General features: G+C 41.1%; 1 protein-coding gene across 4 annotated transcripts in view; it reads left to right on the top strand.

Moving 5' to 3' along the window:
* CDH7 (cadherin 7) overlaps positions 1 to 26,033 on the top strand; it is a 200,216-nt gene that overhangs the window by 64,753 nt on the left and 109,430 nt on the right. The window lies entirely within an intron of this gene.

Raw genomic sequence — 26,033 nt, forward strand, 5'->3', positions numbered from 1 at the left:
TAAAGAAACCATCAAATCTCAAAACACAGATGGTAGGTGAGAAAAACAAATTGTTAAATTGGGTTGATAGTGAAGTATGGAGGATTTTCTGATTTAATGAATAACAGTTGAAAGTACACATTGTTGTGAGGGAAATAAAACTAAGATTCTCTTCCCTGTGGTGTCTAGGTCACCATGGGGTTTTCCACAAAGAACTGGGACAGTGGTCTCAGGCATCATAAACATTTATTTAGGAAAATGAAAGCACACCTAGAGAGGCATGTGCGTCATTCAGGAAAAATGGCAGAGTTGACAAGGAAGCTGCGGTCTTTTATATACTCTCTGAGGTGCCACCTTTTTGTCCTTACCAAGCCATGTTTACATCAGTGACTGTTTTGGTGTCCTTCCTTTTTCTTCCCTCTAGATAAGGTAGACAACGGGTCTGACTTCCTCCTCAGGCTTTCTCCAAATTCTCCCCTCTCTTAGTGATGGGACCACAAGAAAAAAGGGTTTACATCTGGACTTTGTAATAGGTCTTCTAAGGTGTGGCTTAGAAAGAAGTGAAGACAGGGCCTTGGAAGTTAATAAAGATAGACAATAACTTCCACATGGGGTCAGCCATCTTTGCCCAAATGACTCACATGCTTCTCTGGCATGTGCCTCTTCATTTTCCTGGTTAAAAGTTTAATATATAATGCATTGGGTGTGGGGACCTTATGAGGAATAAATAAAGTTGGAGAGAAGCCTTTCACAATGGAATAAAATCACTGATTTGACTCTTCTAAATACAAAAAGGAGAAAAAGAAGAAGAAAAGGAAAGAAAAGAGAAGTCATGGAACATATACTCAGTGGATCCTTACTCAGCAGTTTTTTAAAAGACTGTAATGTGTCCTTTGGGACTGAATAGATGGAACTGGCAAAGATTATTCTTCGTGAAGTACGGAATTGAAGGGCATCTTCTAGATGATTTCACTAATCTGTGGAATATAGAGAATTGAAACATATGAACTTGAAGAAATATAAATATAGGGAGTCGGGCAGTAGTGTAGCGGGTTAAGCACCTGTGGCATAAAGCGCAAGGACCAGCGTAAGGATCCTGGTTCGAGCCCCCAGCTCCCCACCTGCAGGGCAGTTGCTTCACAGGTGGTGAAGCAGGTCTGCAGGTGTCTGTCTTTCTCTCCCCCTCTCTGTCTTCCCCTTCTCTCTCCATTTCTCTCTGTCCTCTCCAACAATAAGGACAACAATAACCACAACAATGTCAAACAACAAGGGCAACAAAAGGGAAAATAAATAAATAAATATAAAAAACTAAAAATATATAAATATAGTCAGCATATATCTATGATCTTGGGAGACCTATAGTGATTATCATTGGTGGGGTGAGGGCACAACTTTGGTTGTGTGAGCGATTTGGAATTATACCCCTATTATATTATAATCTTGTAAATTACTATTAAGTCCTCAAAACAAAAATAGAGGGTCTGGGTTACACAAGTTCTGGGTCCTGGTGGAACTGAGATTTAAGGTCCTCTGGTCATAATCTTCTCCTAAGAAAACGAGTGGACTTAAATTTTTTTTTTTAATATTTATTTATTCCCTTTTGTTGCCCTTGTTGTTTTATTATTGTAGTTATTTTTGTTGTGGTTGTTGGATAGGACAGAGAGAAATGGAGAGAGGAGGGTAGACAGAGAGGGGGAGAGAAAGACAGACACCTGCAGACCTGCTTCACCTCAGGTGGGAAGCTGGGGGCTCAAACCCGCATCCTTCTGCTGGTCGTTGCGCCACGTGCACTTAACCCGCTGAGCTACCGCCCAACTCCCAAATGAGTGAACTTTTTAAAATAATCATCTGTATATGAGCAGATTAATGTAGGAAGAAGTACATACAGCTAGCTAATATGTTACAGAGCCCAGCCTTGACCCGGTGACTCTGCTTGGAGACCATATTCTGCTCTTCTCTGGTAGTTACTATCTGTTTAGATTAAGGGGCTGCGCCGGTGACTCACCTGGTTAAGCGCACATAGTACTAAGCATAAGAATCTGCTCAAGGATCTGGGTTCAAACTCCCCAGCTCCCCACCTGTGTGTGTGTAGGGGGTGTTTCATAAGTGGTGAAGCTGGTTTCCAGGTGTGTATCTTTCTCTCTCCCTCTTTTGTTTTTATGATTCACTTAAAATTTTCTTAGTATCTTTATTTATTTATTGGATAGAGACAGCCAGAAATTGAGAGGGTAGAAGTGATGTGATAGAGAGGGTGGGAGAGAGAGAGAGAGAGAGAGAGAGAGAGAGAGGGACCCACAACACTGCTTCACCACTCGCAAAGCTTTCCCCTTGCAGGTGGGGACCAGGGGCATGAACCCGAGTCCTTCCGCATTTTGACATGTATGCTCAACCAGATGCACCACTACCTGGCCCCTTGCTCTCCCTCTCTATCCCTGCCCTCAATTTCTCTGTCCTATCCAAAGAAATGGGGAGGGGGGAAGGCTTCCAGGTGCAGTAGATTCATAGTACCAGCACTGAGTCCCAGAAATAACCCTAGAGGCAAAAAAAAAAAAAGATTTGTGGGAGGCTAACTTTAGGAGTAGCAGCCCCTCCCCCTGCACCCTGCACCCTGCAGGAAGCCAGGAGAAGAGACCAGAGGCTGGGCCAGAAAGCCAGTTTGTACATGTTTGCATATCCTGCTCTCAGCACTTCTTCCCTGACTGCAAAAAGCCATCAAATGCACATAGAGTCAGAGATGAGCACCTGGAGAACAAAGCCTGAAGCACATCCCCTGGGGGGTGGGGTCCCCTCCTGCCCTTCCTCTGAAGAGACTATAAAGCTTAGAAGACCAGGAAGCTTTGAGCCCTGGTCTTCTCTCTTCCCCCCTCCCCCATGTCTCTCACCTGCACTCGCCCCCCAGCGCCCCCGCCTGTGTGTGTTTGTCTACCTGCCTACATGGCTGCAGTTTTTCTCCTTTACTGTCCTTACTTTCCCCCCAATAAATGCTCGTCTTCGAGAAGCACACTGGCTCTCTGTGATTCTTCCATGTAGAAGTTCAGAAGTCCATCTAGAAGCCCATGAGAGGGAACTGGGGAATGGCCCTAGTTAGCTGCTGCTCCTTCCCCCTCAATACACTGATGCTGAACATTCCTCTTAGAATTCTCGGCATTCTTATTAAATGACCTAATACATAATGATGATTTAGTATGTGCTCTAGGATTTTGCCCCACAAATTATGTACCAAGTTTCATAACTTGTCTAGACTATGACAGTATCATTGGGGAAGCAAATACACTTGACTAGCTTGGATCCCTTCTGCTCTGAGCTGTGGATCATCTCCAGTAGGACGCCGACAGCAGACAGATGTTTCTTCTTGGCCTTCATTGAAAATTGATAACTCTGATTTTTAATTAAATTGCATTTGACTAGATAACCTTTTCTCTAGTTTGCTGATTTGTTTATGGTAGTTGGATATGGAGCTTTGAAAACTGCATTAACTATGTATTTTATGGTCCTGTCTTAGATATTTTTCTCAAGGGCTCCCAAGGCTGATATGCTGAACATAAAAAAAAAATAATAAAAAAAAGGCTTTTAGAAGTTCCTGTTATCCTCCACTGAGCTACAGAAAGTTAGCTTCAACAGTCTGCTCTTACAAGGAGCTAAACCTATGAAAGAGTTCTTAGACAATATGCAAGAACCAGGAGAGAGGGCTTCTGATTCCTGGGAGGGCTTTCCAGTTTCTGCACTCCAGAGGAATGAATCACTCTGCCCTCCAGGGCTGAAATGAGGTCAGAGTCTGTTGAGTACATATAAAGAATCAAATGCTGAAACCCTGATCAAGCTCCATTGTCATCTTTGTAGGTGAAACAGCTTGAAGGAAGTATTTAACCCTGGGGCTGTGTACTGGCCATTGTATGTTTAATTTCTCTTCCCTGATGCTGAAATAATAATAAAAAAAATTCAGAAGGAAAAGAAGTGTATCTTCCTCTTAAGGTAAAAAACATGTGTATTCTAGAGTACTGTATTCTAGAGTAATACTGTATTCTAGAGTGATGTTATTTTGAGATCTGTATTCTCACTTGACTGCAAAGTTACTTTATAATCATCAGGGCAGCCATGTGCTTTCTAGAACAACAGATCAAAGAAGAGAACTCTCCACTCTTTCCTTCCTTAGCTAGATTCCAGAAACCCACTCACCTATGTCACTGGCCTAGATGAGAGGCTCTTAACTCTTAACTGATGACCATTATCGAATACAACATTCAAATCAAGAACATGAACCACTTTGCGAAGTTGCCTCATCACTTTTCTTTGCCCCTCCTCCAAGTTGCATCCACTTTCTTTTTGGGAGTACCTCATAAGGGAAACTGGGTCAACTATTGTTGGGAATATCTCCTACAAGAAGCTGGGTCAAGCAGGCGTGGTTAGCTGACACCATAAGCATAAACATAGCATAGGATGGACATGCATTCCTGGGGGATTGTGGAATGGGAGGTCACAGAAAGGAAGACCTGAGGGGGGCTGGGTCATATTCACCTGAGTCCAACTTTTTAGTTCCTGTCCTGGGGGTTGTCTCCCAGGACTCTATAAGTGTTGTAGTTGAATGCTGATTATACCCAGTAAACCTGATCCTATCACAAAAGCATCCAGAGGCTGTTTTTTTTTTTTTAATTATTATACTTTCTAATTTCTCTTTCTCCTTTGTGTGGAGTGACTCAGTAAATATCCTTTATTTAATTTTTTTTGCGAAGTGGTGGCTGTCTGTCTCCCAGAGTTTATGAGACATTTCTCTCTTCTAAATACACATATGAGAAATTACAGTGAATATACTTATTTTCATTTTCTTGCAAAAGACCAAAATCACTGCTGACTACATTAAAAACTTACAAAACAGCATTATTATAGACCAGTCTGTAGATTGGAGATCCACAAATTAGATGTTTTGTTGCCGTTGTTAACATGGGTAACTGCAAATAGCTTAAACATCTCATGACACTGTGCTTATCACCAGAATGTACTGTGGTTCATTGTGATTGCAATGGGGAGTTGATTTTGTAAAGAAAACAGGAATAAAGCTATCTGAAAAGACTTTCTGGAGAAAATGCACGCTGTGCTGTCGTTTCTTGAAGCTGTTGTCATCATGTTTCTTTGAGTGAATATAATATCCTCAGCTTCATGAGTTCTTTTCACTTTTATTTGTCTTGCCTTGATTTTTATGTGAGATAAGTGCAAAATGTGGATAATTTCTTTGGCGTGTCATCTGATGGATTTGATTGTAGGAAGTCCCAGGCAACGTGTTCTCGCCTTTGCAAAGCCTCTTGTTGGCATTCCCGGGTAGAAGGGGAAATGTAGAGGAATAAAAAAACAGGAACTCTGAGAACCAAGATGCAGCACATTCTATTAATTATAAGATGTGCGATTCTTTTCCTTCTGCATTTTTGCTTCAGAAACTAGGATGCCTTGCACAATCAATAATATCTTAAAGTAATAACAGGCAAGTTTCTTTTATTTTCGTTGTGCTATACACATTATTATGGCACTCCTTATAGTTTCCTAGTGTTATTGAGTCTAGCTCTTCACTGCTTGGCGTCTATTAACTAGGAAACAAGTATTAATGAGAGGGGAGTCGGCCTTTTTAGATGTTAACAAACTGAAAAATTGGCAGTTATGTTTTCAAAACAACATGTCCATGTCTCAGGCTGTGAGCAGGGATTTTTATTTTTATTTTTGTCTTTTCAGATATATATATATATATATATATATATATTTGTCTGAGCTAAGGAATTAGAGCAGGGTTTTTCAAGGTAAGCAGTTAGGAGTTAGGGGCCAGGGAGGGGATGCAAGTGGGCAGAAGTGAGCATTGGTATCTAGCACCAGTGGGTTTGTTTGAAGGACAATCTGACTTTCTCAGGAAATCTCCATAAATTACTTAGATTAGCTTCTGTTAGACAGGGGCACCTGAGGGGGGCTGTATTTTAACATGCGAAGATCCCGTGGTGTTCTGTCTAGTCCGCATCAGGCTAGTCCCTTTCATAATAAATCTGTCAACTTCCTCAAGGCTAGTAGCCTGGAATTCTTATACAAGATTTTTTTCCCCCCTGCAAGTCAAGCTGGATCTTGTCACTGGTTATGACAAGTCACCTTTAAGCTGCAAAGGTTAAGCTTTTATTACATAAAGGGAAACCTCTCTCATTTGCTTAAATAGTGTAGGGGACATTGAATGCTAAGCTGATTCTTTGATGCGGAAAGCTGTAGGGTCTCCATTGTCATCCTGAGCTGGATAGTGTTACAGTGGTTGTTTCAGTAAGATGCATGTGACAATCATGTAATACTGGGTATTGAAATGCGAAAAAACGGGGGGGGGAATTTGAAGGCTGCAAGTTTCTTGTAAAATATTAAGTGCTGTATTGCTAATGTATGTGAGAAATAATGGAATTCTTCTGCTTAATAGCAGCAATGGGTTGAGTAAAGACAAAAAGATTGAGTTGATAGGTAATGGGGGAGGAACTTTAGGAATTGACAGCTGCCTGGGGATAGGAAAAAAAAAAGAAGAGAAAAATGAAATCAGAAGCAAAAACTCTAAATTCAGTAGCTATAAATCACTTCTTGCCTTACTAATAGTTGGCTGTTTTTTGTTGTTTTGTTTTCTTTGTTTCCACATGGGCGGGGGGCGCTGCACAAACTTTACACGTGATCCAGCAGATAGAATAGGGAAGGCAAAGGTAAGAATGCGTACAGTACAGACTTTGCTCGTGGGGCCAGATCTAGGTTCAGTACAGTTTTATAACCTCGGAGCGAGTCCTGACTCATGTTAAATCAGTTTCCTTGTGCACAAAATAAAGCCAATTGTGCCAACCACAGAAGTTAGGAGAATTAAAGACCTCTTTACCACAGTGTCAGACATGTAATTACACTCCATAAATATTAGCTCACACGATTAGCTATTTGAATAAGAGAGCTATAAAACAATATGAGAATGGAGTGGCTAGGAGTCAGGACTGCAAATAGCAAGCAGCGGCACATCAAGTTACAGAAGGAATAGAAGTGCTGAAAATTTTTGTTTGTTTGTTTTTAAATCTTGAAGTTATGTTTTCCCAAGAGAGAGAGGGAGATAGGAGATAGAGGGAGAGAGAAGCAGAGAGAGAGAGACCATAGCACACTGCTCAGCTCTGGATGCCAGGGATTAAGTGCAGGATCTCAGTCATTCATGGTCTGTGATCTGACTTTAGGCATCTCTCCCTGCATTGTTAAACAGCAGTGATGAGACTGTGAGTTAGATAGGAACAAGCTGCAGTAGTATATTGTCCTGACTTGATGCATGCCAACACGGCCCAATTTCTCATCCCATTAGAGCCCAGAACCAACTATTCTCTACTTTTACTAATCATTTTATAGCTCAACTTGTGCCAGAGCATGCTTATGAGTTATGGGATCTTTTTTTAAATTTTAAAATATATATATTTATTTTTCCTTTGTTGCCCTTGTTTTCATTGTTGTTGTAGTTATTGTTGTCATTAATGTCATCATTGTTGGATAGGATAGAGAGAAATGGAAAGAGGAGGGGAAGACAGAGAGGGGGAGAGAAAGAGAGACACCTGCAGACCTGCTTCACCACCTATGAAGTGACTCGCCTGCAGATGGGGAGCCGGGGCTCGAACCGGGATCCTTATGCCTGTCCTTGTGTTTTGTGCCACGTGCGCTTAACCCACCACGCTATCACCCGACCCCTGAGTTATGGGATCTTTTATATAAATATTTTGTGGTGAAAATAATGCAAAACAGAAGAGATTCAATTGTTATCCTTATGTTAAATTCCCACTCACTTTTTGAAGATTTATGTATTTAGAGCAGGAAGGAGCTCAAGCATTCCTCAGGCAGATGCTGTACAAAGGATCAAACTGAGGACCTCGTGGAGTGCAAGTCATGTCCTAACAATGAGTCCTCTCCCACGCTGAGAATTGTGTGTGTGTGTGTGTGTGTGTGTGTGTGTGTGTGTGTGTGTGTGTGTGTTTGTCTCTAACTAGGAGCTCTTTTCATTAATAAAATCAACATGGAAAAGACCCACCCAAAATGATGCCCTCCAGAAGTATTTCCTTGAATTAATGTCCCTTAGGAGGTAGCTTCTACCAGGAAATCATTATCATTCCAGTGCTGCTGCAGGGGGGTTGGGGTAGTTCAAACTGAAATAGAGTAATACATCTAAACTATGTATCTAGAATGTGACAGGATGAAGTCCCAGGAAATGCCTAATACTGTAAATCTCAGAGAAAGAAAGGGAAAATGAGTCACCTCGTGCCTACATTTGTAAGCGATACTAATTGAATTTGTGCACAAGCTATCAGGTGAACTATAAGCAAGCACCATCAATAATATTTCCCTTAAAACACGTACATGTGTTCCGACAGTTGGGGTGAGGTAGCACATGATCCTAACACAGCCTTGGAAGACACTTTCTATATGTCCCTTACATCGAGTTTTGTAAAACAGAAAACTAAAACCAATTACTTCCTTTGAATTATTAGAACCAAATTAAAGCTGATATACATAGTAAAGCAAAGCCTCACTCCCAAGTGCCTAGAAATAAATTTCTCAATACCTGCCCCCCCCCAAGTCTTCGCTAAACCAATAGTTTGAAATTATAGAAATGAATCTTACAATGAAAATCAATGGGTTTTTTCTAAGGGTATAATAATCTCAGTATGTTCTAGAATACTCCTGCTTTTCCCAAGGTGTCAAAACTCTACATTTCCTACTTGGGATTGGGATTGCATGAGCTCATTTACACTACAGAATGTATCTTGTATCTAAAATGTCTCGTGCAGTTGCTGAAATAATATGTATTAGGAATTTGGCAGGTGGACTCATGCCCCCTGTTAATTAGAGTGGAGGTCACAGAATATATATATATATATATATATATATATATATATATATATATATATATATATATATATTTTTTTTTTTTTAAATATTTATTTTATTTATTCATTCCCTTTTGTTGCCCTTGTTGTTTTATTGTTGTAGTTATTATTGTTGTTGTCGTTGTTGGATAGGACAGAGAGAAATGGAGAGAGGAGGAGAAGACAGAGAGGAGGAGAGAAAGATAGACACCTGCAGACCTGCTTCACCACCTGTGAAGCAACTCCCCTGCAGGTGGGGAGCCGGGGTTCGAACCGGGATCCTTATGCCGGTCCTTGTGCTTTGTGCCACCTGCGCTTAACCCGCTGTGCTACAGCGCGACTCCCAAGGTCGCAGAATATTAAGAGTTAAAAAGAGACACTAAGACTTCCTGACTTCCTAGATTGATTCATTTTGTAGAGAAGTAAATTAACATTCAGGTAATGTAGTCATTGCTGTGTGTTATCCTAATTTGTGTAGAAGATGGCAGTAGTCCCAGGTTCCCTGACTTTTGTCATATGCTCTGTTGTTCACTGCAGATGTGAATACACCCCAGAGGCAGGGTGACTCATAACTGTCATTGTACACTCAAAAAGACTGCATTTATCTCTTGAGTGTCAGCTCACTGGCTTCATGGACAACAGAGTAGAGGTAGATATCATCTAATACTCATTTGAGGTGAGAAAGTCATACTATGAGTAATGACAGTTTAGAAAACATTCAGAAAACTTTTTTTTAAATCCATTTATCTGTGCTTAATAGTGGTCTCCATGACCCTAAGATGATAGGGTATAGTTCATACTATACTCATCACCAAAGTTATGTACCCCCCACCCTCCCAAAGATGATCATTGTTTTTACAAAATCTTAGAGATCATTTTTTTTAATTTCCTGTATTTTCTTTCTCTAAATTCCGCATGACTGAAACCATCCAGTAATTGTCACTCATCTCTGTACTTACTTCACTAAGCATAATCACTTACAGTCCCAGCCATTTTCTTCTTCTTTTTTTATAATCTGTTTTTTATTATCTTTTTTTATTGGATAGAGACAGACAGAAATCAAGAGGGAAGGGGGTGATAAAGAGGGAGAGAGACAGAGAGACACCTGCAGCCCTGTTTCGCTACTCATGCAGCTTTCCCCCTGCAGGTGGAGGCTGGGGGCTCGAACCTGGGTCCTTGAGCATTGTAATACGTGTGCTCAACCAGGTGCACCCCCACCCAGGCCCTTGTCCCAGCCATTTTTAAGATTTTATTTTAGAGTAGTATTCCATGTAATATTTATCCCATAACTTTTTTTTTTTAATTTTTATTAGTCTGTCATCTGTTGATTTAGGCTATTTCCATTCTTTGGCTATTGCACATTATACAGCTATGAACCTAGGTGTGTATATGTCACTTTGAATTAGTGTTTGAGTGTCACTGAATAAATGTCTCAGAGTGGCATTGCTGGATCCTAAGGTGATTCCATTTTTATTTGCTTAAGGCCTCTCCATATAGTTTTCCAAAGGAGCTGCCCTGGTTGGCACCCCCACCCACATGTACACATTTCCTTTTTCTCCACAACCTCTCCAACACTTGTCATTTCCCGTATTCTCTTAGGTATAAGATGTAATTTGCGTTCTGTTTTTACAATGGGGTAGACCATCAGTTTAACTGGGAAGCAAAGAATGGGGTAGCTAGCGCAATGTGTAAAACACAGGAATCGCATGCCTGGGAGCCCAGATTCCAGCCCAGAGCCCCAGTATTTCCACAGGCCAAATCTGAGCAGTGCTCTGGTCTGTCTCCCTCTCTCATATAGAAATAAATTGATAAATCTGAAATGCTGAATGGTATTAAACAAACAAACATATAAGCAAAAGTGTTTCTCATTGCTCTGACCTATCTCTTAGCAGAGAGCTGTGGTATTACTGGACTCTCTCTGCTAGTATCACAGGCCAGTGGTTCTGGCCTGGAGAAATCAGATGCCTTTCTAGAGGTTGCTAAATAAGAGCTATTTCAGGATGTTTTGCTCTTGCCAACTTGTTCTGTACTTGGTTCTGCTGTTATAAGCCCTTCTGATTCACCCCCCCCTTCAACCATTCCCCTACCTTTCCTATCTATTGCTTTACTCATTTCATTACTTTTGCTTATGAAAACTTTTATCCCGTGGGCATTAGAGACTGTCAGTGTGGTTACAGTGGGGCCTAAGAGGGCTTAGAGGGGACTTCAATTCCTTCTTTTATTTCTAATGCCATTTGCTGTAGGAAAGATAACATGTCTTGGTTGTTCTTAGGTCACCTGAGCCAGAATGTGGGCTTCTTAGTTCACAGACCTGCTGCATTTTAGATGAGACAATTACATATTCCACAGAAAGTCCTGTCATTTCAAGCAGGTTTATTTTTCATTTAGAAAGTCTCCAGTATTCATTGAAAAAAAAAAAAAAAGAAATCATGCTTTTTAAAATTGTCACCTTTTCAGCAAGTTCTTGCCTAAGCTCCACAGACTTGCTTACTTTCTTTTTTGTGTGTCTCCTGAATATATCTATTTCCTTTCTGTTTTTCCAGTCTTCTAGTGGGAGAATGGAAACATATTCCCTTGAACTTATTTTTAAAAATTGTTTTTGATATTTATTTATAAAATAAAAATAGAAAATGTCACCAAAACCATAGGATAAGAGGGGTAAAATTCCACACAATCCCTACTACCAGAGTTCCACATCCCATTCCTTCCATTGGAAGCTTTCCTATTCTTTATCCCTCTGAGAGTATGGATGCAGGATCATTCTGGGGTAGAAACTGGAAGGTCTGGCTTCTGTAATTGCTTCTCCACTGGACGTGGATGTTGGCAGGTCAATCTATACTCCCAGCTTGTTTCTTTTTTTTCTTTCTTTTTTTTTTTTTTACAGTCTGCCTATTTCTTTCTTTCTTTCTTTCTTTCTTTCTTTCTTTCTTTCTTTCTTTAATTTTATTTTTTATTTAAGAAAGGATTAATTAACAAAACCATAGGGTAGGAGGGGTACAATTCCACACAATTCCCACCACCCAATCTCCATTTCCCACCCCCTCCCCTGATAGCTTTCCCATTCTCTATCCCTCTGGGGGCATGGACCCAGGGTCATTGTGGGTGGCAGAAGGTAGAAGGTCTGGCTTCTGTAATTGCTTCCTCGCTGAACATGGGCGTTGACTGGTCGGTCCATACTCCCAGTCTGCCTCTCTCTTTCCCTAGTAGGGTGGGTCTCTGGGTTAGCGGAGCTCCAGGACACATTGGTGGGGTCTTTAGTCCAGGGAAGCCTGGCCAGCATCCTGATGACATCTGGAACCTGGTGACTGAAAAGAGAGTTAACATACGAAGCCAAACAAATTGTTGAGTAATCATGGTCCCAGCTTGTTTCTGTCTTTCCCTAGTGGGGCAGGGCTCCAGAAAGTTGGGGTTCCAGGGTACATTGGTGAGTCTGTCTGCCTGGGGGAGCCAGATTAGCACCTGCAACTTGGTGTCTGAAAAGCACTAAGATATAAAGAAGAACAAATTGTTTAATGACCTGGAACCTAGACACAAGATTATAACAGATGAGATTTGAAGTTTCCATTTTGGATAAAGTTAGTAGGTCTATTTTAGGTATATTCCAAGGGGCCTATGACTTTATAAATTTTTGCCTGAGCATGACAGCTAACTTGTAGGTGGGCCAAAGGCATTACTTGGGGAGATGGTGAGATGGTGTCAGGGTTGGAAATAGGAATAGAAAGCTGGATCAGAGATAGTAGCTCCCAAATCTGGGAACTGTAAACCCTATTGATTTGATCTGGGGCCTATATTCAGTGTAGGAGCATGTGTAACCTCTGCATCCCTGTAGGTCTGAATTCACATTCTGTGGCCATAGCTAGGAATGTTCTAGGTTGCACCCACTGCCAGACCCATCTTCCTCGAGTGGTACAGGATTTTTGTTGAGCAGTATGCCAGCTCCCCCCTGCTCCATTACATAATCATTGTTTTGTCTGAGACCCGCCCTGCCTGCAGGGCATTGGCTTAATCCCCACTGGTTAGATGGAAGCTTGCTACTTTCTTGCACTCTTTTCTCCTCTTCACCCCCTATCTTACCAGTTTCCTTTTCCGACCTTCCACTTCCGCTTCGGAAGTTATAAAGGCAGTTCTTTTATGATGAATAAAGGCAGAATTGCATTGTGTTCCCGCTCAGCCAAGACTGCCTGGTTTCTCTCCCGAGTCGCTGAGTAAGCAGCAGCCTAGGTTGGCTCTGGCTGGGTTCTCTCCAACCCAGAGAGCATGTGCCTGGGAAGAAACACCCTCAGGCTAGCCCAGCAGATTTTGGCCCAACCTCCTTTCCAAGAATGGAGCATTCCCTACCACTGTTAATTTACATTGAGGGCAAGATCCTGTAGGGGCCCACAAAGGGGTCCATTATGTTTTTCTTGATGGAGATGACCAGTGACAGTGGAGAGAGAGATCTGTTCGAGATATGGGCCCATCATGTCTGTGTGAGAATCCCAGGATTTTCTAACTAGGGTGCCTGCCTGGTGTTGACCTGGACTGGTAGTAAGCCAGAGTCATCTATAAAGTAGGTCAGACTCTTCCCTTATCCAGCTTTTGTAGTCTTTACTTTGTCTGACAAGGTTAGCCTTGAGGTGATTGAAGTGAAATAGGAAGTAGGTGAGGAGAGTATCTAGATCTAAGTTGAAACTATTCGATTAAGAACTTTATGTGTCATTTTTAGGTCTTTCTACTTGCTTGCTGCACTTATTGGGTCACTGAAAACTTTTGTGTACTTTTCCACCAAGGTATATATTTTCCTCTAACTGATGGATGCATGTGTACATGTGCTCTGTCTCTTGGGCCCCATTTCATATCTAGGTGTTGGGACTTTATTAGGAAGTGCACTACTGGGGGCCAGGTTGTGGTGCACCTAGTTAAGCCTTCATATTACAGTGCTGAAGGAACAATGTTCAAGTCTCTGATCCCCACCTGTAGAGAGAAAGCTTCACAAGTAGTGAATCAGGGCTGCAGGTATCTCTCGGTCTCTCTGCCCCTCCCCTCTCAGTTTCTCTCTGTCTCTATTCAATAATAAATAAATAAATAAATAAAAATATTAAAAAATGTTTTTTTTTTAAAAAAGGAAGTGCACTACCTGAAATGGAATGAAGGAGTCCTATGAGCTAAGAACAGTCTCATGAGAGTACTGGAACCCCTTCAGCTTCTTTTGTAGCCCTTCCTTTTTGGCTAGTGTTTTCTATATCAAGAGTAATGGGATGGCCTGGAGTATTCATTAAAATGAAAATACTGCATTGACGGGCATATTCCTGGGCAATAGTCTGTAGTGACCCTGGGCCTCAGACCACTTGAGTGAATCTAAAGACTCTCCAGGGCTCGGCCAGCTGAGGTGCTTTGGTGGCAGAAATTACAGAGACTTGGCTCCTCTGTTACCCACCTGAGACCATCTTGCATCTCCCATTTCCTAGGTGACAAAACACCATAGTGAATCCTGTTTCTTTTGTGGCTAGTTCCTGTGAAGTTTCTAGAAATCAAAATGTTTGTGAGCAGGGGGAATATATATATATGGAGGGAGGGAGGGAGGGAGAGAGAGAGAGAGAGAGAACAAGAGAATGAGAACATCTGTTACAGACTAAAAGAAATAGGTGACAGATTCTCTGCCCAGGCTTATGACTCTGGCCACTCTGAAGCTGTTGCACCAGTACTGCTCTTTCGGATCTGCCGAGACACTGCTACCCCAAAATGCATTCTTTGTTCTCCTAAGTCTCTGCAGCGGACAGTGTGTAGTGCTTGAGGACAGATGTACAGACAGCAGACTTCTGCCCCTACTTAGTTACTGAGTTAAACTGTGTGGAATGAAGGTCTTTGTGATAATCACTCCACTGATCTTTTAGAATGGGAATTCCTGTGTCCTGAAAATCTACCTGTCCAGAGAGACTGTATGACAGTAGATGAGGTCACTGCTGGTAATGGTCTGGAGCTGGCTGTGTCTGACTCTTCCAACTCTGGAAGGATTGAGTGTGTTAACTCTGATGGTAAAATGGAGTGGGATTGAGATGATGCCCTCAGGGACCCCAAGAGGAATAGCCTGCAGAGTAACTTCGGAGCTGCTTTAGCTGGGATCAGGAGCATTTTTTTTTTTCACACTCACTGTCTTTGTTTTCTTTATCTTTCCAACTGGTTTTAAAATCATGAACATGCAGTAGTTGAAAATATCAACTTTATGAGCAGATACAGAGTTTTTATAGGAAAAATACAGAATATTGTTGCTTAGACAGTTGTACAATCTTAAGTGTTTGTTCTACCTTTCTGATTCAGCAGGTAGAACAAACATCAGGGTGTTTTTCAATTTTTAATTGTACTTTTTATTGTTTTTGAATTACTTTTTGTTATACTTTTGTAAAATTTATAAAATGGAAATATTGACAAGACCATAGTATAAGAAGGATGCCATTCCACATAATTCCTACCACCAGAACTCTGTATACCACCCCCCTCCCTTGATATCTTTCCTATAATCTTTATCCCTCTGGGAGTATGCACCCAGGGTCATTATGGGGTGCAGAAGGAGGAAGGTCTGGCTTCTGTAATGGCTTCTCCACTGAATATGGACATTGGCAGGTCAATCCATACTCCCAGCCTGTCTCTCTCTTTCCCTAGTGGGGTGGGGATCTGGAGAAGTGGGGCTCCAGGACACATTGGTGGGGTCCTCTGTCCAGGGAAGCCTGGTTGGCATCATGGTAGCATCTGGAACCTGGTGGCTGAAAAGGAGTTACGATATAAAGCACAACAAATGTTGACTAATCAGGAATCCAAAGGCAAGAATATTGCAGATGAAGATTTGAGGTCTATTTTAGGTATATTCCAAGAGGCCCATGACCTTACTAGTTTCTGCCTGGCCAGACAGCCAATATGCAGGTAGACCCTATATTGTTTGGGGAGATAGTGTCATAGTTGGGAAAAGGACTAGAAACCTGGATCAGGGAAGAGAGTAGCTCCCAAATATGAGATAATTATATAAATATTAACTGTAAACCCCATTGATCTGACCTGAGGCTGATATTCATCACAAGAGCCTATGTAACCTCTGTATCCCTGTAGGTCTGAGCTCACATTCTGTGGTCACGGCTAGGACCATTCCAGGCTGCACTAATTTCAGGACCTATCTTCCTCAGGTATTAAGTAGAGTATGCTCCCATTGTTCTTGACCCATGAAAGTTCTCAGTTTGTATGAAACAAGCACCCTTCTGACTCTCTCAGATGATCTCTTCTTAGGTTCTTCTAGTAAATCTACCTCTGTTCTCAGAAATATGTGTTCTGCTCTCTTTCTCTCCCTGATCCTAAGTTGCTATCATAATGGCGGCAAAACCGTGAGGAGGAGCAGCCGTTCTGCCTCTTCAGGAAGCAGCTACAGCCACACAAGCACAACAGCCCAGTCTGGATTGATTTCTAATTCTGAGATTTCATGGTTCTCCCTCTTCTTCCTCCATCCCCTCTACCTCTCTCGTGACACCTCTCATCACCCCCTTGTCCTTTCTCCTTCTCCCAAGGAAACATATTTCAGACAGGAACCTTTTACCACCTCGACTTTCTACCCAAAATGGCAAATGGTCAAAGGCTCTTCTAATAAACCTGCCTCTCTTCCCTGAAATGTCCTACATTTACACCACATTTCTGTTACCTCTGAGAAACTGTGTTTTGTCCATATCTCTGTCTATACACTGCCCTTTCCCTGGCCTTATTGCATTGAACATTTTATAACCTTGTATCAAGGTCTATAGGTTAGTTGAAAAATGTTCTTTTGAATATAATTCTGATACCATTTATAATATTTTGAAGTTTTATCACCCACACGTGTAGACTCCAAAAGTATATGTCTAACCTGGTCTGGATATTGTTTCTGTTCTTGAATGCACAAGGCATTGTCATGCAGAAGACTATAGGAACTATTTTGTAAATTCTTTATGCTGTTGCCTTCAGCAACATATACAGAGAGGCCTGCGTAAAAAAAATAATTGCAATTCTGAAGCATGGGCGTGTGTGTGTGTGTGTGTGTGTGTGTGTTTCTGGGCCCTTCTACATATGCAACTTTACTATTCCAGACTGTTATTTACAGAGAGGGTGATGGGAAGAGAAGGATGAGTGGACAGAGAGGAAGAGAGGGAGGCAGAGACAGAGATAGAAACAGAGGCCAACAGAAGGAAACACAACAGTATTAGTGCTTTCCTTGATGCCATGGAGCTCCCATGTGGTATGCCAGGGATTCTAACCTGGGCCATGCATTGGGCAAGACAGGTACCCTTCCAAATGTTCTATCTTTCTGGACCCAAGAATGACCTATTTTTTCTGTCATGTGCCTCTGTAGTAACCAGTATCTTCTGATCTTCCCTCTACGTAGCAAAGGGAAAGAATTTTGGCTTTCTAACAGCCTAGAAACATTCTAAGAGTTTCGATATAAAGTTTGATCATGGACCCAGATTCACATGAACTGTGTTGAAGGGCCAGATTTGTATCCTGTGTTTTTAAGAACATAAGATACACTCTGTAATGATCCAATAAGTTTGTAACTACATTAAGATGAATTATGTAGATTTCAAGTTCTTCATTTTTTTTAACCTTCATTATTTTTTATTCAACTGACATTAAATATCTTTGTTCAGTAAATTATACAAGTTTCTAAGCCCTTTATGTATCTTGTCTGGGACAGATGGACAGAGAACTTAGGCCAACCTTTGAGTTTCAGTGACTTGGGCTGTCTCTTCAACCAATGCCTTTGTAAAGCCCAAGATCAAATGTTTTCCTTCTGGGATAGAGGATTAATCTTTTCAAAAGTTTGCCTTCTGACTGCTTTAGGATCACTTTGGAGTTTACAACACAGTCAGGTGTTCTCACAATTACAGCAGGTGGAGACCTAGGTTTTAGGTTTTTATTTATTTTATTTTTTATTTTTGAGAGAGATGGAGCGAAAGACACAGAGAAACACCAGAGCACTGCTCAACTCTGGTTTGTGGCAGTGCGGGGGACTGGACTAGGGACTTCAGAGCCTCAGGAATGAGAATCTCTTTGCATAACCATTATGCTGTCATGCCTTTGAAGGATACTTTGAATGGTGCTTGGTACATAGAAAGTGTAATAAGTGAGGAAGTCAGGCAGGTTAAGCACACGTGGCACAAAGCACAAGGACCAGAGTAAGGATCCTGGTTCCAGCCTCTGGCTCCCCACCTGCAGGGGAGTTGCTTCACAAGCTTTGAAGCAGGTCTGCAAGTGTCTATCTTTCTCTCCCCCTCGGTTTTAGTTTTTAATCAGTAAGAATCTGACTAAAACTGTGTGAAAGTTCTGCATGTAGCCTAGAAACAGCAATCAGAGAAGGACTGTGTGAGTGCTGTGGGGAATTCTTTCAGGAGGTGGAATAGGAGATGCTTTTCTGATGAGCAGAATGCGATTCTTAATGTGAATCTGAGCAAGCATGTCATGGGCACAAATAAGGAACCATTTCAAAGAAAGGCAAGGCCATTCGCTTGAAGGAATGCAGGTCATTCTATCCTGCCACTATTGTGAACTTACAAATAGGGATAGAAAGCAGCATTTGGTAAAACGCTTCCAAATGCATTATTTTATCCTCGGTACAGTGTTCAAGGTCAAGTGTACATTTATGGATGCCGAGCTATAGCCGACGGATACAGTGGGATTTAAGAGAGCAAGGCAGCATAATAAGGGCCAGAGAAGAGATTCAGTAACCATGCCTCTGGTTCCCTGTCAGGACCTCAGATTTGGACCACTCTGTTTCTAGATCAACTGAACAAAGACCAGAATGAATGATTACTACTGCTGAATTTTGTGTGAACCTTTTATAAGTAGAAGAAGAATCGGAATTCTTCCCTGATTCCTATTTACTTGTTGTTGGTGGTGGGAAAAAAAAAAGATAATAAAAAGGAAGAGAAAATGATATTGCATCAGCAATTCTAACTTTCTGAATTATATCCCTTCCCATTATTTTTCTATGTATGATTATTAATATCTATGCTACTTAAAGCGTGTATCTCCATCAATTATGTTTCACAAGTAAATTGTATTCCATTACCCCGGACCACAGTGATAATTATAAATTAAGGATTCTTCAACCAGAGAGAAAGGACTCAACATTTGTTTTTTTCTGAAATATCTCTGATATTTCTGATAATAATATTTCTGATAATTACATGGGATGCAGTGGCATGTGGAAAATATCTATTAAATTCATAATAAGAAAAGAAAACTCTTATCTAATGTGTATGTTCAAGCTATTTCATTTATACCAAAATTACTATTTAAATCTGCCCTCCAGATTTACAGTTTTTACCGTGTAAAATTTGGAAATAGTCAACTGCATGGTAAGCTTTAAGTTCAGAAATCCATAGGTAGACCTATGATAGAAAATTCAAGATAGAAATACTTTTAAAATATTCAATAAAAGTTGTTCTTAGAATGACAGGCTACTCTAGGAAGCATATCCTTGGTTTTTCCCCTTTTACTCTGCTCACATTATTTTTGTACACAACTGTGGAAGCAGTGTAACACTTTTTTTTATATAGTAATGTGCTTTACATTTTGATTATTTATTTATTTATTTATTTATTTGGGTAGAGAGAGAGAGAGAGAGAAATCAAGAAGGCAGTGGGTAGATAGAGTAGGAGAGAGACAGAGAGACACCTGCAGCACTATCTCACCACTGGTAAAGCTCTCCTCTTGCAGGTGGGAATCAGGGCCTCAAATTCCTGTCTTTGTGCCTTGTAACATATGCATGACCACCATCTGTCCCCTGCTTTACGGTTTTTGCTACTTAAATGCTCATTACAAGGAAAACTTAAGTATAAAGCTATAATTATTATATTTCATTATATGAAGGTCAGTAAGGCTCACCATTTTTGTTTTTCTTTTTACTTCATTGTTTTCCTTTTATTTTATAGAGACAGCCAGAAACTGAGAGGGGATGGGGAGAAAGAGAGAGAGGTGGGGGAAGAAGAGGGAGAGAGACAGAGACAGAGAGAGAGAGAGAGACAGACAGACAGACAGAGAGAGACAGACTTGCAACATTGCTTCACCACTTGCAAAGCTTACAGGTGGGGAACAGGGGCTCAAACCCAAGCCCTTGAGCACAGTAATATGTACACTCAACCAGGTGTGCCACTACTGGCCCCAATTTATTTATTTATTTATTTATTTACAGTCAAAAGATTTGTGGTAATAAGTATCTCTCCCACTGGCTTCCTCTCTGCCTAGATTTGCTTGATTTTGTGACATGAAAATTGAGTATGTTTTGAAGGGCAAAATATTAAACAATGCTGATACTGTAATTTACCTTCAGGAATCTCATCCTATTATGCCAACTCAAATAATTGTCATAGGTGCTTAATAAATACCAATTGAGGATATTTTACTCCATTTATTTTTGACGAGGGGATTATAAGTCAAGAAGAAAAGATAGTCTTGAGGACCATCATCTAGAAAAGAATAATTGTTCAAAAAATTGAATATGTGTATCACCATTATTTGCTAAATCAAGATATATTATCCATTTCCAGATATCTTCACCAGTGCACAAGTCCCTGTATCCCCACCTGCAGGGGAAGCATCATGAGTGGTGAAGCAGTGCTGCAAATCTGTCTGTCTTTCTATCTCCCTCACCCCTCTCAACTTCTTTTTTTCTCTATCCAATTAAATAATCAAATATATGTGTGTATAACTTTAATGCATTGATCTGTCTTAAGTTTTGACCACTTCAATCTTAAGTTATAAATGGTGTAGAAAAATTAAGCAAAGATCCAGACATTCTCCCATCCAAAAATATTGGACAATGTGTAAGACATTCATGAACCCCCTTTTTAAAATCTGTGTATGAGATTAGGTATATGGGACCTAAACACAAAGAGAGGATTAAGAATTCCATCCTGCCTCAGCCAGGGCTCATTTTTTTGGAGAACCAAACTTACAATGTACGAGTATGAAATGACATCCCAAATGTTACAGTGGATTTACACTAGGACATAACTTCAGCCCCATATAGGTGATTCAGGGGATTGAGGAAAATGATGGAGAAATACAGAATGTTCTTGTTGATGTTGTTGTTGATGATGATGATGGTGCTTGGTTTGCATTCTTTTGACCTTATACTATTAAAAGTCAAAAGGCTAGAAAGTTAAACCAGCAATACTATGTCAAAATGAGTTTTGAGTTTCCTAAGTTTAGCACACCACATTATTTCTTGAGAATGTAGAATATGGTGATAAAAAAAGATCCCGCTTCTGAAGAAATTTCCAAGGTAATGAAGGGGCTGGAAATGAAAACAAATCAACCAGATATTCAATATTAAGCAGAAAGGAACATGTTCTGTCACAGACATTCAAATAGCTTACTATGGAATAAGAGAAATGTAAGGATTTGATAACAGTGAGTTGGATGTCAGTATAAGATGACAGTATCTGTCTAAATGGATGGAAATTGTTGCTGTGCTCAAGCAGTTGTGTCTAGGTCAAAAAAAAGCCTGAGAACTGTTGGGAAGAAAGAGCATGCAGCTGCATGGACTTAGGGTTAAATCCATAGATCACAAGGAACATTGAGATGAAATTGGTGGAGGTGGCGGTAATATGCTTTATTGTACATCTAGGGAGATAATTGCTGACATGCCATGCATTTCCACCTTGAGTAACTTGCATTGTCTATGATAACTTAAATGGTGGGCTATTAAAAGTAGAAGGTAGCTGGAGACTTTTGTATTATCCCAGGAGAAATATTTCTAAGAATCCGAGTTAGGATTATGGCTCAGGGGACTGAACCAAAATACCTGATTCACAGAGACCATGGACAAGGGCATTCTGTTCATAAGGGCAAGATGGTGCCAGGTTGGTCTGTTGGGCAGACTCATGTGTACATGCTAATTGTGCCTTGAAATCCTGACATGTAGCATATTTTGCTATTCCTTCCATTGTCTCTGTCTCTCACTTTCTCTATCACCCCATTCCCTCTCAATTTTTGACGGTCTGTATCCAATAAGTAAATAAAGATAATTAAAAAAAAAATTTAAATGAAGGATGGGTGAGAGTGGGCATGTTGAAAGTGGTATGGCCATAGGCAGAAAACCTAAATTTTTTCTGGTACATAGTGGATTAACATCTTCTATTTGTTCTTGTCCAAATGAATCTGTAGATTACATAGGCAAAGGAAACAGACACAGCATTGGGTGTTCTATTGGGCCCCAACTAAGTATAAGTATTTGGCTTTGACTGTGATTTTAGTCTATTCTTTATTCATTTATCAGTTTGGGACCATAGACTGCTTTTGTCATCTGGTCACCAGACTCCTCTGTTGAGAGTATTACTTCTCAACTCTTAACGCTATTCAGTTACTCAGAAAGATTGTGTTCATGTGTCTCGGTGTGTGTGTGCCTATGCAAACCTTTTGGCAATTAAGTATGCATTGGATAGGATGTATTTATTTTTTTACTTGATACGACAGGAATTGAGAGGGGAAGGGGGACAGAGTGGTCACATAAACCTGTAGTTTGTGAAGCTTCCCCTTCTGTGGGTAGGAGCTTGAGGCTTGAACCCAGATCCTTGTGTATGGTGATATGAAGGATGTATTGGGTAGTTCTGCACTTGCAGTGGTTCTCTGCTGACCATTCCTTTTCCCTCACAGAGGGAGTATGCTTTGCACTGCCAGCCTGGATTTCCTATCCCTACTAAAGGATTAGCATAGTTTGCACAGATTCAATAGCTGAGTGCTTCTGGTAATTATGTGTCTACCTTCACATTTCCGAGTTGGTCACTCACTTTGAACTGCACATGTTTACACTAACCTTGCAAGGACACTGAGCTCAGACTCAAAAGCAATTTTCTGCTTGCGAATCTTGGCAGTGATTACCAGCCTAGCATTGGTCCCAGATGGGAGAAAAGTGGCAGTAATAGGGAGAATGAAAAACTAGGGTTCAGGGAGAGGGAGAGGGCTAGGGAGAGGGAGAGGGAGAAGGAGAGGGGAAGGGAAAGGGAGAGGGAGAGGGACAGATGTGCTGACAAATAAGGTTTTATTTTTGTTTTTGTTTTCATTTCTGTTTTTTTTTCTTTCTTTTTAACCAGAGCACTACTCAACTCTGGCTTAATGGTTATGTGTGGGGGTGAGGATTGGGGGCTGGGGAGGGTTTGAGCCTGGAAATTTGAAGCTTCAGGTACAAGTCTTCTTGCATAACCTTCAAGCTAGCTCCCTTGCCTTGACTTTCTGTTCTAATGCTGTTCATGACAGAGAAAACTAACAATGTCTCCTAATGAAAATTGCAGATTCAGAGCTCAAGTTGAAGGTTGAGGTTGAGCTTTAATGTGGGCTGCAGACTGAGTATATCTTTCTTATCTGGCATACCACAGGGTCACCATGTCCCCAAGGACATGAAAACAGAAGTCAGTTGACAGGAAACAGTAGATGAATTCTAAGGCTTACTTCTCTGGATGGGAATCTCTGAGAGTTAGAGATAAAGTGCACCTTTGGTTGAAGGCGTGGTTGTGTATTTGATTGGATATTTCTGTGATTTCACATCCCTTTCAATATCTTGCACCACTGTCATTGGTAGCATGTAGACAAGTGTCCCATGGAGGGGCCCCAAAAGATAAGACTGGAGGCAGTAGGAGAGAGCTCATGAGAAGCGTGTACAGAGGAAATAGTTCAAGGAGACAGTAGCTTAAGATCAGCTTGTCTTCCATCACCTACATTTTTCTCAGGACTCAGGCTATTGCTAGGCAACTTTGAAGGGGTAGAGTTTTCTGCTGTGAATTAATATTAAAACATGACCCATTCACTAAGTTATAACAGCTATTGGTGGAAACTGAGAGCATGAGCTGTGCTAAGATTTGGGGGCCCCTTGGGTGAGGAATGACTTGGGGGCACCCTTGGGTGGGGAATGACTTGCATTGTCTCTTCTGTCTCTGAGCTTTTTGCAGGATTTCTTTGAAGTCACCAGGTCACAGAGAAGCAGCTCTTCTCTGTGAAGGTGGAATCTCACTTTGAGGAGTGAGGGGAGGGTTGACTTTTTCACCAGGAAGCTGACTTTCCAGGGAACTGGCCACCTAGATTGTTCTCCTCTGCCTCAGTTTCCTCCTTGTTAAAAAGAGATAGCAAAGTCATCCAAGTGTGAACCCCGAGTGAATGATGGCATAGAGAACCCTTAGACTAGTATTTGACACAGAGGAGTCATTCACTAACTCAAAATACAGTCATTTCTAATTGTCTCCCTTCTGAAATTACCAGACAGATCTATTTGCAATAATAACCCAGAGATGGGTTAGGAGAACTAAGGAATTCACCATCTTGCAGAAATCCAACTGCTCTGTGGCGCTGGATTAACACGTGTTCCTTACTAAGCCCACACATAGCAGGTCTCAGTGGCAACTGATGGCAGAAATTCATTTTGGGGTATGATTTCATCATAACTAAAATCTACAGAAACTACAGGGGAAAAATAATCAGGTACTTAAGTATGCTGAAGCAGAATATAAACACAGCTGTTGAAGTGTGGTGGGAAAACCTTGCAGAGATGACACCCAAGGCTGTGTCCTCAGCAACTCCCAAGAAAGGATGGGGATTCACAGAAACACACTGGTCCCAAAGTAGCTTGCCATGTTTAATATGACCATTGTTTAATATGACCATCTTGTTGTTTAAGGAATGCTAATGTCGCCCCATAGGGCACTCTCAAACCTGGTTATTTGGGTTTTTTTTTTTCCTGTGTGTGTGTGTGTGTGTGTGTGTGTGTGCATTCACATTCATCCAGGTTCAAAATGCTTGTCGTTCCAGGGGATGAAAGATTGTTGGAATGACAGATTGAATCCAGTTTTTCACAGGCTCTGAAGTTCAGGGAAATGTGTGATTATTGCTGGGCTTCCTAAGGTTCCTCTGTTCAACATAGTGTTCTGACATACAGCAGGGACAGGTTCAGATATGAAAAGCAAATCAGTAAGTGCTGGCCCCACTGCAGACACTGGGGTTAATCATGCAAATCGAATGCAGCCCTTGCATTGAAGTCTCCAGCACATACTGATTTAAGAGTCCCGCATCAGAGAGTGGGGTAATTTTTATTTTCTCTGAAAATAATGAAGCCATTAGAGGCTAAGGTAGCCGCTGGACCCCCACCCAAACTTGCTCACCAGAAATAGCTGTAGGGGGAGGGGGTGAGAGGGAAAGGAATCCCCATACGGTAGGTACATGGTGATGTCTGAGTATATGGAATTTTTCTATCGGGTCAAAACTGACAAATGCTCTTTAGTTAGGTCCTTGGCTCAGACTTAGATAGTTTTCCAAATTATCTCCAAAGAAGGTGGCTAAAACTGGTAAAGAAAAAAAACCTGTTCTAAAATGCCACTACTTCTGTTTCCTAAGTGATAATGCTATACCAGCTCTTCAGGAAGGAGACTGTTTTATGAGGAAAAAAACTTAAGGCCTTGCACTCCAATAGAAGGTAGAAGGTGACATGTTCTTTTCTTTTCTCTTGGATAGGGCAGAGAGAAATGAAGAGGGGAGGGGAAGATAGAGAGGGAGAGAGAAAGATAGACCCCATGCAGACCTGCTTTACTGCTTATGAAGTGACCCCCGGGAAGGTGGGGAACTGGAGGCTAGAACCGAAATTCTATGAGAGTCCTTGCATTTAGTACTGTATGTGCTTAACCCGGTGTGTTACCGCCAGACCCCTCTTTCCCTCTTTTCTTTCTTTCTTTCTTTCTTTCTTTCTTTCTTTCTTTCTTTCTTTCTTTCTTTCTTTCTTTCCTTTCGTTTCCTTTCTTCCTTCTTTCCTTCCTTCCTTTCTCTCTCTTTCTTTTCTCTCTTCCTCTTTCTTTCTCTCACTCTCTCCCTTTCTTCCTCTCTCCCTCTCTTCCTCTCTCTCTTTGCCACCAGGTTATTTCTGGGACTTAGCCCCTGCTCAGCAACTCCTCGTGGCCATTTTTTTCATTCTTTTAAAAAAGTAAATCCAGAGAGAAATAGGAAAAAAAGAGAGAGAAAAAACCACAGCACTGCTCTACCTCCCACTTTTGAAGCTTTTCCCTTCCACGTCGGGACCAGAAGCTTGAACCCAGTTTTTTGCACACACTAACATGTGTGCTCTACCAAGTGTGTCACAACCTGCCCCACATATTTTCAATAGCTATATTTTATTTATTTTCATGAGTGAAAAGAAAAAGAAAG

The sequence above is a fragment of the Erinaceus europaeus genome, chromosome 15, assembly GCF_950295315.1.
Source record: "Erinaceus europaeus chromosome 15, mEriEur2.1, whole genome shotgun sequence".
NCBI lineage: Eukaryota > Metazoa > Chordata > Mammalia > Eulipotyphla > Erinaceidae > Erinaceus > Erinaceus europaeus.